Source organism: Onychostruthus taczanowskii, unplaced genomic scaffold, assembly GCF_017590055.1.
Source record: "Onychostruthus taczanowskii isolate IOZ18803 unplaced genomic scaffold, ASM1759005v1 scaffold8, whole genome shotgun sequence".
NCBI classification, from domain to species: Eukaryota; Metazoa; Chordata; class Aves; order Passeriformes; family Passeridae; genus Onychostruthus; species Onychostruthus taczanowskii.
The window spans coordinates 1099753-1113040 of record NW_024505892.1 but is presented as its reverse complement, the minus strand read 5'-3'; positions in this window follow the sequence as shown (position 1 = coordinate 1113040).

Below are 13288 nucleotides of genomic sequence, written 5' to 3'. Positions count from 1 at the left end.
TCCAGAAATCAAACCAGTTTTAAAATAAGTTTTTCTTCCTATGTTTTGGGAATGCAGTTATTTTCCCCTTTAAAGTATATGGAATTATTTGCCAAATTTCATAGATTTACACTGTTGGTTTACCCAAGGCACATTCTCTGAGTTTTGTGTGGGATGCATTGTAGAGTTTTGCTTACAAGGTAGAGATACACATTTTTGCATCAACTTGGACTTGCAAACAGAAAAATCCTAAAGAAAAAGCTCCCCAAAAGAAAAATTCCAAAATGCATTGAAATAATGTTTGAAACATTTAAGCATGCAAACATATTCTAGAAACTGTCTATCAAGCTCTTTGAAAATGTGACAAGCTCTTTGAAAATGTGACTCTGTCCTATAATTATTCATCAAAGAGCTAGATTTTATAGTATTCTATTCAATATTTGTTATAGTGTATAATTTCAAAGAGCATTAATTTTTTCTTCTATCGATATTAACATTTTCACAGCCTTGAAAGAGCGTGTGTATTGCTTCATAAAAACTCTTTTTTTTTTTTTTTTTTTTTTTTTTTTTTTTTTTTTTTTTTTTTTTAATTCTTCATATTTTAATTAACACAACAGCTGTCTTCAGAGAGACCATGTCACATCTTGCATCATCAAACTTTTTTTTTTTTAAAAATTTTTTTTTTTTTTTTTTTTTTTTTTTTTTGCAACAGGGTAGGAAAATGAAGAGAAATCTTTTAAAACAGAATTAATTTTTCACTCCCAGGCTGTAGAATTTTTGATCCCAAACTTTATGCTATCTTCTATTGTCAGCAGTGTGTACAAGCCTATTTTAATAGTCTAATATATCTCATCAGCAAAAATTATGACTTCAAATGCAAATCTATACATTTCTCCCAAGATAATGTTTTTTTTTTATTACCTCTGCACTCATCTATGCAAATTTTAACATAATTTTCTTTTAAGAGTGTAGCGTTGGTTTTACAAACTATAGGAATACAATAGAATTTAACTCTTTTTTATACACTTTTTAAGAGTTTGCAACAAATTTTCTTCTTATGCCAGCCATTACATCCTATATATTTTATTTTCTTATGAAAATGTTTTTGTTTAAAATGAATTTTTGACAGTTTTTCTTAAAATGAGACCTTGTTTCTTGAACTGATACACTGAAATACAGGAGTAAAAGCTGTCATTAATCTCAGAATTTGTTTGTTCAGATGCTGTAATGCTTCCTTATCATGAAGGTTTTGTGTTCCCTGCTTGCTTTTCCCCTTACTGCTAACGCAATTACAGCATTCTCACATTCAGACCAACCATATTTTTAGTGTATGCTAGCTGCGCATTCCTTTTTCATTTAATTTTCTTGCCTGCTCCTTTATCAGAGAAAAATGGGTGTCAGATAGTAAACTCACTACCTTTTCCTACTAATCACCCTTCATGGAATTTTATTTTCTAAAGATTTTGAGATTTTTTTAATTAACAAATTTAATAATTACATTTGTGAATGTCTTTTTAAAATACCGTTATTATCCTTAGACTGAAATAAGCTTATGAGTTTTTTGTACTGTACTAAAGATAGTAAATAAATATTTTTATTCATGATCTGTTTAAACACCACTTGAAAATAGGAATCAATTTCTCCCTTATGTATTCAGTGGTAGTTTAACTGGAGAAAAACAATGTGGGTTAATGAATAAGGAAAAGAAAAGCTGTCCTGGCACATCCCTTCTTGCTATACTACTAAGTAACATTCGTCACAGCTACCTCTTGAGTCTGAATCTGCCTTGCTGTCAGATGTGATAAATCCTTGTACAACTTTTTTACTTATCTACCTAAAACTGCTATTGTACACTCGTGTTACTGGCACTGCCTAAAATATTAAAAAAAAAAAAATGTTTAGAACATTAAGTAGCCTGGAAGACCTTTAATGTTTCCCTTTACTTAATCTTTTCTCCTTTCCATTTAGTTGTTATTGCTGCCTGTGCCTTGTGCTCCTTGCAGAAGGTGTCATTTAGAGTTTTCAGATTGTGAAGCTTCTGAAATATGACCTATTGCCAAGTCAGAAGTTCATTTATCTCTTAGGACCTTTTATCTCAAAGTGTAATTTCAGGCCATCATGGATTTTTACCTATGATCAAAGTGGTGTGTTATAGTTTTCTTTGTATCACAAGGCTATAGCTTTATCATAAGGCTACAGGTTTTATCATATCACCTGTATGGGAACACCAGACATGGATTTTATTAAATGAGCTGAGTACTTCATTGACTGCTTTTTAATGTGATGGAGGAAAATTTTGAAAAATAACTGGCCATCGCATTTACCATACAACCTTTCACATCCTAATGACTCTCACTAAAGGATCATCCATTTTCACAGCTGTGGAGGCAGGTAATATTCCTTTAAGGAAACACTAGGTGATTTTATATCAAAAATTAGTTCTTTTCCCTTTGTTGCAGTATATTTTTGTTTTTTGTTTTTTTTTTAATCTCAAATATTGACTTTCTGAGAATTCCTTACTTATTTCAATTGAGATTCCCTTTAGAATTAAATTGGGATTTGCCTGCTGCTATCCACATGTTGCTCTTTAAGAAGAAATAATATTTATACTTCCATCTGGTCTAATTGCTTAATGCAGGTGATTTTTACCTTTGGATTAGATCTCTTTTTTTCTTTAATTCTCATTAAGCTGTGGCTCTTTTAGAGGTTTTTCCGTTTCCTCTGTAGTTTGTACATATTTTTTCTCCTTTGTCAGTTTTGGCAGAGCTCTGAGGAGTAGATCCTGGACCCACGTGGCCTATACAGGTGAGGGAAGCATCTCTGTCTTAGTGCATCTGAGAGTTTCCTTATGCTGTTTCCAGCTTCAGTTAGTTTATCAAGTGCTTCTACCTTTCTTGTTTTTTGTCAGTTCCTAGAAGATTTGCACCTTGGGTGCCATTGATTTTGTTTTAGGTGCAGAATCTCTAATACCCGTCATTGTGACAGAAACTTGTCTGTTCAATGTCAAGATTTTTGTTGGTGGTGTTAGTTTTTGATATTAAGATAACCCTAGGGCTGTTCCAGTTACTCCCTTCAATGTCTAAAGGGAATTCAGTTCCTTGTTTTGAATACAAGGTCCTTTACAGAAACAACATTCCTATACTTGGTCTCCAGAGTCTTCCTATACAGGGAACTCCAGAGATTTTTGGTTGGGATTCTCAGGTTTCCTAAAAGAAAAGATCTGTGGATAGGGACACCCTTTCTCTGCCAAATGTAGGACTATGTTATTCTTTCATCCATTGCAGAGAGTGAAGAGGAAGTAGACCAGTGCAACAAGGTAATCTCTCTGGGACTTAAAACCTTTCATTGAATGGAGCAGCCTAGTCTAGCTCCAGATAAGTGATTTTAAAAGTAATTTTTAGTTTTTGCAAAAGGCCACCATAATACAGCACTATTATTCCCATTATATCTCTTGAGTCCCAAAAATTTAGTGGACTGAAGGAAGGGAAAATACTCTTGCTTCTACAGGAAGAAGTACTTCTTTGATCCTTTCCTGTTTGAAGTTCTAAATTCTTTTCCAAGTTTTTCTGAGGAAATATGTACACATGTTGACATTGACTGGGCTATTCTTGTTTGAGATATCTAGTTCTACAAGCCAAGGGAAACGAGACCATTAGCCCTGACAGGTGGTGGGTCACATGCTGGTGGGAAGTCTTGTTTCACTTGTGGCTCACTGGCCACAATTTCAGCAGTCATCCTATCTTAATTCCTAGTCCTCCACAAAAACTGTGGGACACATCAGTGTTAACACCAGGGGATGCACCAAAGGAGGGCTGTTTTGCTCAGACCTCCTGTGCATCAAGACAAGTTTCAGTGAGCTCACTCAGGGAGAAAATTAGGACTAGTCCCTGTCCACACTTAATACTGTTAGTTAAACAAGTCTGATCATCCCTGAATGAAAGGATGAAAATTGTTTTGCTTGAGGAACAACAATATTGAATTCAATTGTGTAATACTGTACACCAAATTGACTACAACACTCCCTACAGTTAAGTATGTAGTTCAGCTGCATAATAGCTGTATTACAGTCCAAGAAGGAGTTTAAGAAGCCTTTTAAACAAGAAAGAACATCATATGTTTGCGATTGCTAATGTGTGCTTATATAAAATAAAAATATCAATAAATAGAATGTGAGATTCAAAATTTATTTTGTAGTTGGCTGCCCTCAGGAAAATATAAGGTATTCCTGAGCCTGATCTAGTGCAAGTCCCTGTACTTATTGATTTTACAACAAAAAAGGGAAAACTATCAACAATTAAATTAAATCCAGATGGTGAAATAGTAAATCAGGCTGATTCAGTCACTTCAAATTCAAAATTTATAATTATTGAATACCATAGCTAAGTCAAATAAAGCAAGAAATAAACATCAGGGTGACATAAATGAAAACAATATATTTTTGAGAGTTAATATACTTTGGTGATATAAAGAAAAATATTAAATACATCTACTGCAATTTTCTTTAATTTATCATTAAGTAAAGAATAAAGTGAAAAGAGAAGAAAAAATCTGTCAACTAACCTGATTCAGACTGAACAGAATCATGTCTCCTCATAAAGGCAATTCTACCTTGGGTCCTGAGCTCACATTTGTAGAGGACTGATCAGATGAGTAACTTATGGCTAAGCCATGACCTTTAGTTTTACTGACAAATTTCAGTAACAAAAAACCCCACTTGATTCAGGACAGGAAGTGTAAAAATGGCCAAAAGTAATCTTTACAGTAAATTAGAAATGATAACTTGCTTTCACTTAGAATTTTTTGTCACTTCACTTCCATCCCAGTAGGAATGTCTGCTCTAAATCTATTGCTGTTTCAATACCTGGGTTTTCTCAGGGTAAGTACTACTGGAAGATCTAGAAAGGACCAAATTACCCAGTTTTAACTAAGAAGCTCCCTCCTACTTGTCTCCAGTCCTCCAGTTTTAGTTCCTTAATTCTTTCCCTCCCCTTCACTGTTCATATCTGATTATCCTGCATTGTCAAGTACTAATACCTGCCTTGGAGGAAAACTGCATGATTGTGGAAATCGTGCTCCTAAAGAAGTTCAGGACCTCAGAGAGTAGGACTAGCACCACAAAGGAAATAGGTAGGCATAGGAGTCTTTTCTCCTGCGTTGGAACAGTCTGACCTGTGCAGGGGGTCACAGCCATGTGGTAATGTCAGCATCCGTGACTGAATGTGGCCTCTTCCCTCTCAGCACACGGGTGAGCTCTGGGTTAGGGACCTGGCAGTAGGGGCCCCAAGGAAATCTGTGATGCATGAATGTGAAACTTCATGGCTGAAGTCCTGGTTTCTGGATGGAAAGAGATGGAAAGAAGCAGACAGAATGGATGTCTGATGGTGGTTGAAACAGAAAAAAATACAGGGAGATACATTCCAAGATGTAAGGAGATAATGGTTTGGGAGATTAAGGTTTGTAACTGAAAGTCATCCTCAGATTGCTCTTGTCACAGACAATCTGTGACTCACTAATACATTTTCTTTTTTAAAAAATAAATCAAAACAGCAAACACAGACCTTGTTTTTCCTCACACCATTGACTGAACACCTTATTTTACCTTTGGAGATCTTGATGTATCACTTTTCTCTCAATATCTTACTTCTCCTTCTATGGATGTGGGAATTCTTTACTCTTGTCCAAGGTTTTTCACAGAACACATCATGAAAGAATAGATCTCTTGTTGCAGCTCTTTTTCTATCCCTACATTCCCCAGAGGAGATTTGCAGTGGAGAAATTGAGCTCACAAAAAGACTATGAATTAATATCTTTCCCCAGAATGCAAGCAAAAATAATTTCTTTAATAGAACAGAAAGTTATTAGAGGGACAGAGTTTCTTTTGTCATTAGAAGACAACTTCAGACAAAGTTGTCAAATTAATACTGTAACTACTCCCCTACTCTTTCAAATAATTACTATTATTTTAAATAATTTCAAATAATTATTTGACTATTACTCTTTCAAATAATAATAATTATTATTTACAGATAATTACTGAGGAAATAAATTAGACTTTATTCCCTGTATGAGGAAGTCTGAAAGGAAGAGGTATACCAGGAAGTGTGACATAGTAGATACTTCAACCAGCCCTCTGTAGTTAGAACAATGATTTCACACAGGACTCAGCCTTACTCCCTGACAGTTTAACAAGACTGTTCACTCTTCCTGAAGTGGCCACTAGATAGTTTTCCTGTTGTATGCTGTATGCTGTATGCCAGGTGTTATGAATAAAAATATACTTATTTTTATTTAAGGTTCAAGAAAAAAAAAAAAAAACGGTGGGACCAGTTGCTGTTAAATTAGCTTAATTGTAAAGAGTTCTTTAATTGCCCGTTAATGGTTGGTGATTTAGCCATTGTCCTCCCAATGCTTGCCCCGGAGCTACACCTGGACACGCAGCCCAGGAGAATAGGAGTGGCCTGGGACCACGTATGCAAATGAGAAATGCACCACGCTACCGTTTTCCTAGAAAACCCCTAAAAACAATGAGTCAATATAGAATTAGGGGACCCTAGGTGATGTCTAAGGATGGGCGTGAAGTCCAGTGCCTGCTTGGATCCTTTTTGCTTCACACCCTGACCTCAAGAAATGTTCACTAAGGAAGGGACCCGAAGTGTTGGACCGAAAAGCAGGAATCTGCCAATCTCCCATGAGGACGCAGTCCCCAGCTCTGCCTGCAGACCAGCGGACAGAGCTGCATCACCCTCCTCCTCCGTGCCACTCTTGGGAACAGCGGCGGCGTGGGTGCGACCCGTCGATTTCTCCCCACCTGAGCTGAATCTCTTTAATAAAGGCATTGAAAAGGAGAAAGATCTCCTGCCCTATTTATGTCACCAGGTGTCTGTTTTGATTTCTATGCAAAACTCATTTAAAACCTATGTTCATTCTTACTTCTCTACTTTCAATATTAATCCAAGGAAAGAATTTAAAACATTGCTTATTTTACTATTTAGAAAAATTATGGGTAAGTGTGAAATATATTTCATTACTTTAATATCTGCATCTTTGCCATCTGAAGAGAACATTTTTATTCAATAAGAAATGCTTATGGCTGAATCTTAGAGAAAGCATGGCTATAAAAGTGGAAAAATATTTGGGCCCTTCAAGATTTTCTCTGCCCTAGATTTTCTCATTACATTACAGAACTACATAGAGGTGTAATATAATGCAAATAACACCGTGTTTAAATGAGACAACGTGAACTGAACAACTTACCATATTCTATACCACAAACAATCTTGTAAAACTAGAATATCCACTGAGCTAATTGTAGAAAAGGATGAGATATACAACTTTTGTATATCCTTACACCCTTCCCCTTGTGATTTTTCAAGACTCGCTTCTCTTCCTGTGATGTAACACAGCAGTTATTTAACAGGGCACACAAAGGTTCCAGAGAAGAATTTAAATTAACTCAATAATCAGAATGAAAGAAAAACTTTCCTAAATCTAATGTAAATGCTTGACAGGGTTAAGATTATTTGACTAATGATGTACTGTTATAAAAGGCTTTATTGAGTATTTTATGGTAGCAAAACTATTTTTTTATGCAAGTGACTACCCTGTAGCAAGTAAGAAAAAGCTCCTCTAACAGAATAGCACAAAAACCTTGATTTTCCAGTGGTTACTCTTGCTTTTACACAAATGTTCTGTTGAATCCATGATTATCTAGATAGGTAAAGCTGACGCACAAGGAAAGAATTATTTTTAAAAAAAAAATCTGAACATTTACTCTAGGGAAACATATTGCCTAACATACTGCTTGCCAAGCTTTATTTAGTTTTATTTGCTTACTTTTATTAAGCTGTTAAGAATGTAAACTAAGGTGATCAGACTGCAGGCACCTAGTAAATACCATTTAGACAATTAAATGTTCACCACATTTTGACATCACTTTCACAGATATTATTCTGGTAGTTAGTAACCTAGTTTGTAGAAAATTTACATGTCAAATTTTTTGGTTACTCATCTGTGTAATTACTACAATAAAGAAGTCAGATGATATAAGGAAGTCAGATGATATAAAGATATAAAGATGATATAAAGAAGTTCAACAAGAGGAAGGGCATAATTCTGCATTGAGGGGTGAATAGTCCTGTGCACAAATATATGCTGAAGAACACCAAGCTGGAAAGGATCTTAGCAGAAAAGGACCTGGCATCCTGGTGGCCATCAACTTGAACATGAAACAGCAAGGGCCTTTGCAGAAAAAAAAACCCAAATATTACTCTGGGATGCGTAAGGCAAAATATTGTCAGGTCAAAGGACATGATCTTTCCCCTCCACTCAGCACTGGCAATGTTATATCTGGGATGCTGGGTCCAGTTTTGGGCTCCCCAGTATAAGAGAGACATGGGTATATTGGAGACACTCCAGAAAAGGCCATGAAGGTGTTGAAGGCACTGGGGTATCTTGTCTGTGACAAAAGGCTAAGGAAGCTGGGACTGCTCATCCTAGAGAATAGAAAGCTCAAGAAGATCTTGTTAATGTATATAAATAGGTAAAAGCAGAGTGCGATGGCACAGTGAGGATGGAGCCAGGGTTGTTGCAGTGGTGCCAGTGACAAGACTAGAGCCAAAGAGCACAGTACACTTCTTTATAGAAGCACATACACTTTTTTTATAGAAAGGGTGACCAAACCCTGACACAGGTTGCCCAGAGAAGTTGTGGAGTCACCATCTTTGGCAATATTCAAATACAACTGGAAATGATCCTCCTTGAGTAGAAGGTTGAACTAGATAGATTGCAGAGGTCCTTTCCAGCCTCAGCTGTTCTGGGATTTTGTCACTGCACACATAAGGTGACATGAAGTTATATATATACTCTTGGTATCTGTACAAAGGGTATTTGTATTTCTGTATAACATATATTGATGAACCCACAGCATTTTTTCCCAAAATACAGCATAATGTACTAAAAAGAGATTTTAACTTATAACTGGATGTAGTAACACTTACTGTGACAATACAGATTACATTATTTGAGGTGAGCGTTTACTGACAATTTTTTTCACTGCTGTTTGAGGGGTTTTGTCTTGTGAAAATCTTATGAATTCATAACAGGGTCAGTATATTCATCCAGTTTTATCTCTAAGGAATAATATCAAGATGACTAGGAAATCATGTACTGATCTGACAGAGACTGAGTACCTCGATACAGTTTGCTTTCTCTGATGCAGTGAGATAAATTACTGAGGTTTATTTCCACTTTAATACTTTTTTTCATGATAGCACAAACAAGGCTACCATTGAAAATAAATAATTAACTAGATCAAACTGGTATTGACAAACTGCAATCCCTTTTGACTGGATTAGATACATTTTTGCACCTTTGTCTTTCTGTGCTGGCCACATTACAGTTTGGTGCATGTATTTTACATTTGGGGAGGAGGATGGAGGTGCACAAAAATATTTCATTTGTAACGTATAAAAGATTTTTAAACCCAACAAAATTAAAAACTTTCTGCTGTGTCTTCTTCTGCTGTGTGAAAGCCTGAAGAGCTTTTGCTGTCTACATCACTATTTGTGTTACTGTCTGAATATTACTGAATTCCTAAATGTTTAGCTCATTAGTGTATTAAAAGCAAATGCATAATTCAAATAATTTTGCATAAAATTTTCTGCCATTCTTTATTTCTGCATCACTTTTTTGCCTTCTAATTTGTCATACAGTCATGACATCATTGAAGGTATTTTTCCTAGAATTTTAGTGCATTTAAGTGCATGTAAGTGAGGAGAGGAGGAAAATAAAACAAGTGATCTTTAAAGCATAGGACTGAAGTTAAGAAAACAAGAATTTAGGATTGGTTAGACAACTGAATAGAAAAGTACATTTGAAATGGATTACGATGAAAAGCAGAACCAGAAGTGGCAGAGTGATCAGCAGGCAGCAGGTGCAGCCCCTATAGGAGACTGTGCTGTGGTCTCCAGGTTTGACTGCAGGAAAGCCAGCAGAGCACGTACAGAGCAGCAATCATGTTCAGTGTTTATGATTCACCTGAGGAAGGATGAGCAGCATCTGAAGGTAACCACAAAGTGAACTCTTTAGAGACTGGTTTGTGCCATTTCTCCTCTTTGTTACAGTCTGTCATGTGTGTAGATTAATGTAAGGTTATTTCCTACTCTGGTTGGAGTTTTTTGCTATGATAATAAAGTATGAGAATTTGAATGTCTAGCATGTCCTTGGAGTACAGGAGTGTTTGACATTTTCTGTTTTAGTACCTAGCTCTGCCTTCCCCAGAAATGAGTGTGGCTATAAATGTTGATGAGTGGAATAAGTAGCCAACCAAAATTAAGAACATTTTAAAGGTCAAGGTAATTCACCACTACCTTTCTCAGTGTGCCATATTCTAGCCACTAAACACAAGGAAACAAAGTCTCCAAAACAAGAACACAAAGACTTATGTGTAGGGTTTTGAGTTTGATTTTGGTCTGTTGGTTTTTGTTTTTTTTCTAAAAAAGGTAGTGACAGTAGTAACAAACAGAGGAAAAACAAGAGAGTCTTGCATGTATAATAAATTAATGATCTTTGTCCTGCAGAATAGCTTCCATCTACTCTGCACCAGAAATGACGTTTGGAAAGAGGACATAGCTGAATAAGGTCCATGGTAAACAAAATCTATAAATCTATAAGACACTAAACTAATAAACCAAAACTGTTCTTCATAGCGTTTCATTTTAATTTTGAGTGGCTTTTCTCATTAGTTTTTTGGTTTTGGGGGGGGGGGTTTGGTTGGGTTTCATTTCTTTTGATCTCATTCAGATCAAAATTTTAAATCAACAATCAACTGTAATGGCATCATTCTAAAGAGAAATGGAAATATGACATTTGTCAATCCAGCCCAAAATCATTGCAAAGAATTTATGCATGTTCTCATAAAACACAGCTGTGATATTGCAGTAATTTGAGCCAAAAACAAACTGTAATTTTAATGACAAAATGCTTCTGTTGTATAAAGTTTGCATAGAAACATGGTTATGTTTAGTATTTTGATCTCATCAAACTGGGGAAAACTGCCAGTCAACCCTGGACATATGCTTCTATTATTGAATCTAATCTATTTTCACAGCAGTTGCATACCTCTTAGCTCACTGAGCACTGCAAAAATATAGGCCCACTTTCATTTGGAACAGATTCTGATACAAGAAGAAAAAAAATAATCCACACATTAGACTGGCAAAAGCTCTTGAGTAAAAAGCATTTCATTACAAATAAAAAGCCCAGTGCAGAGAGGACACATGTCATTGCTGCTGCTCCTGATATTTCCTTAAACTGGAATTCATGGCCACCATCTTCAGCGTGGCAGGCTGTGCTCTCAGATTGCACAAAGGAAAGAAAATAAAGTCAGCCTATCTATCCTTTTCAATTAGATTTCCAGGTCTTTTTCAAAATACCTGTGCCATACTGATTTCCTAAAAGAAAAATAACTGGATTTGATGGGAGTGTTAATGAAAATGGTGCCATTTTGAGTTTTGGTGGGTTTTTTTTTTGTGGGTGGGTGTTTTTTTGTTTTTTTGGTTTTTTTTTATTTTTTTGGTTTTTTTTTTTGTTTTTTTGTTTTTTTGTTTTTTGTTTTTTTTTTTGGTTTGGTTTTTTTTTTTTTTTTCAATCCAGAACTAGAACCTAGTTATTTTTATTTAAAAAGAAACAGAATTACAGACTATATTATCCTTTTAATTTAGCAAAATTCTAATGAGGATAGAGTAAGTAGTTGGATTTTGCTGAGACTTGTAATTAAATAAAAATCACATTTATTTGGGATTTTTAAATATTTTTTTTTAAATCATGCAGATTTGCATGATTTGCAGATGCAGTCAATCAGTTACAACTTTTATACAAAGACAATCTTCACAGGGGTTTATTTTACTGAGTTATGTCAAAATTTTCAGGGAAAGAATTAAAAATATTACACTGTTGTTAAAATAGATTTTTTTTTGTGATGGTTTGTTTTCTATAAGTTAAATATAACTCATGTTGTCTATATGGCTTTACTGTGAAAAAAAGAGAAGAGTTATTAAAACAAGTAACAGTTCTGGGTGAGAAAATAAACACAAAAGAAAGCCTAAATCCAACTCAACAGCAGATTTCCCTACCAGTCAGAACATAAATGAAAATATACTTTAGATACAGTGTTCAGTTTTGCACTTCATTTTTCCTATGTGTTTCTCTTCTTTCTCTGACTGAAATGTACCTTGCTTTGAAGACAACTTGATATCCTGTTCTTGATTAACAGATGTATTTTTTGCTTCACATAGAATGGCTTCTGAAGGCAGATCCCATTGGACTGGTTAGTGACCAAAAAGCAATGCAAATATCATTTCTCTCACTGGTAATTCATTGATTTTAGGCTCTGCAGTGCCTTTATATCTACATTTATATTTAATTAATTGAATTTCTTAAATAGAACAATATTTAGAAAAAAATTAGGATGAACCCTTAAATCATCATGAAGTTTTAGGTTTATCCCATTTCCCTTCATTGCTCTAGAACTGGCCTAGAAACATGTTTGTCTGATGTCTTAATACATCCTCACACTGACAGACTCCTTACCTTATACCATTAATATTCCTTATAGTACACTGCTGGATTGGTTTCTCTGCTACAAGATCCCTCAAGTAGTTTGCAGAGGTGGAAGTTTTCAAGAACATCTTTATATGTTTTAAGGAAAGTGGAAACCTGCTATCGATCCTTCTTGAAATGTCCATCTGCCCTACTATCTTCCAGAAGATAATCCGGGTTCTGCCAAGAGGGTAAAGGAAACACAGAGCTAGCCTGGGATTTGTGCTTCACTTAATAATGATTTTAATGGCCTTCAGAATTTTGATTCAGGACTGGTTGCCTAGTGCCCTGTAACCTGGAAAGGGAATACAGAGTTGTTCTGGTGCTTCCTGAAGTTCTTGGCCTGAAGATGCCCTAGTACCACACAGCACTGCTGGGTTTTTGGGTCATCAGAACATAGCTGAGCTCAGATTTACTAGTAAATCCTGTATAAAGTTCTTCACAGTAATAGTGGTCAAAAACTGGAGAGACTGCATAAGGAGGCAGGGAACTTCCATCCTTGGAAATACCTAAAATTCTTGGCCAAGGCCCAGAGCTGCTTCATACAATTTCAAAGCTCGCCCTGTACTGAGCAAGAGATCGGACTTGATGGTTTCCCAGAGTTCATCCAAACCTATGCAATTCTGGGAATAAGGTCCTGCAGACCCTTGAGCTCCAGAGAAATCTTAGAAAAGTATGGGGGGGGGGGGGGGGGTTTATAAAAAGGGGGCAA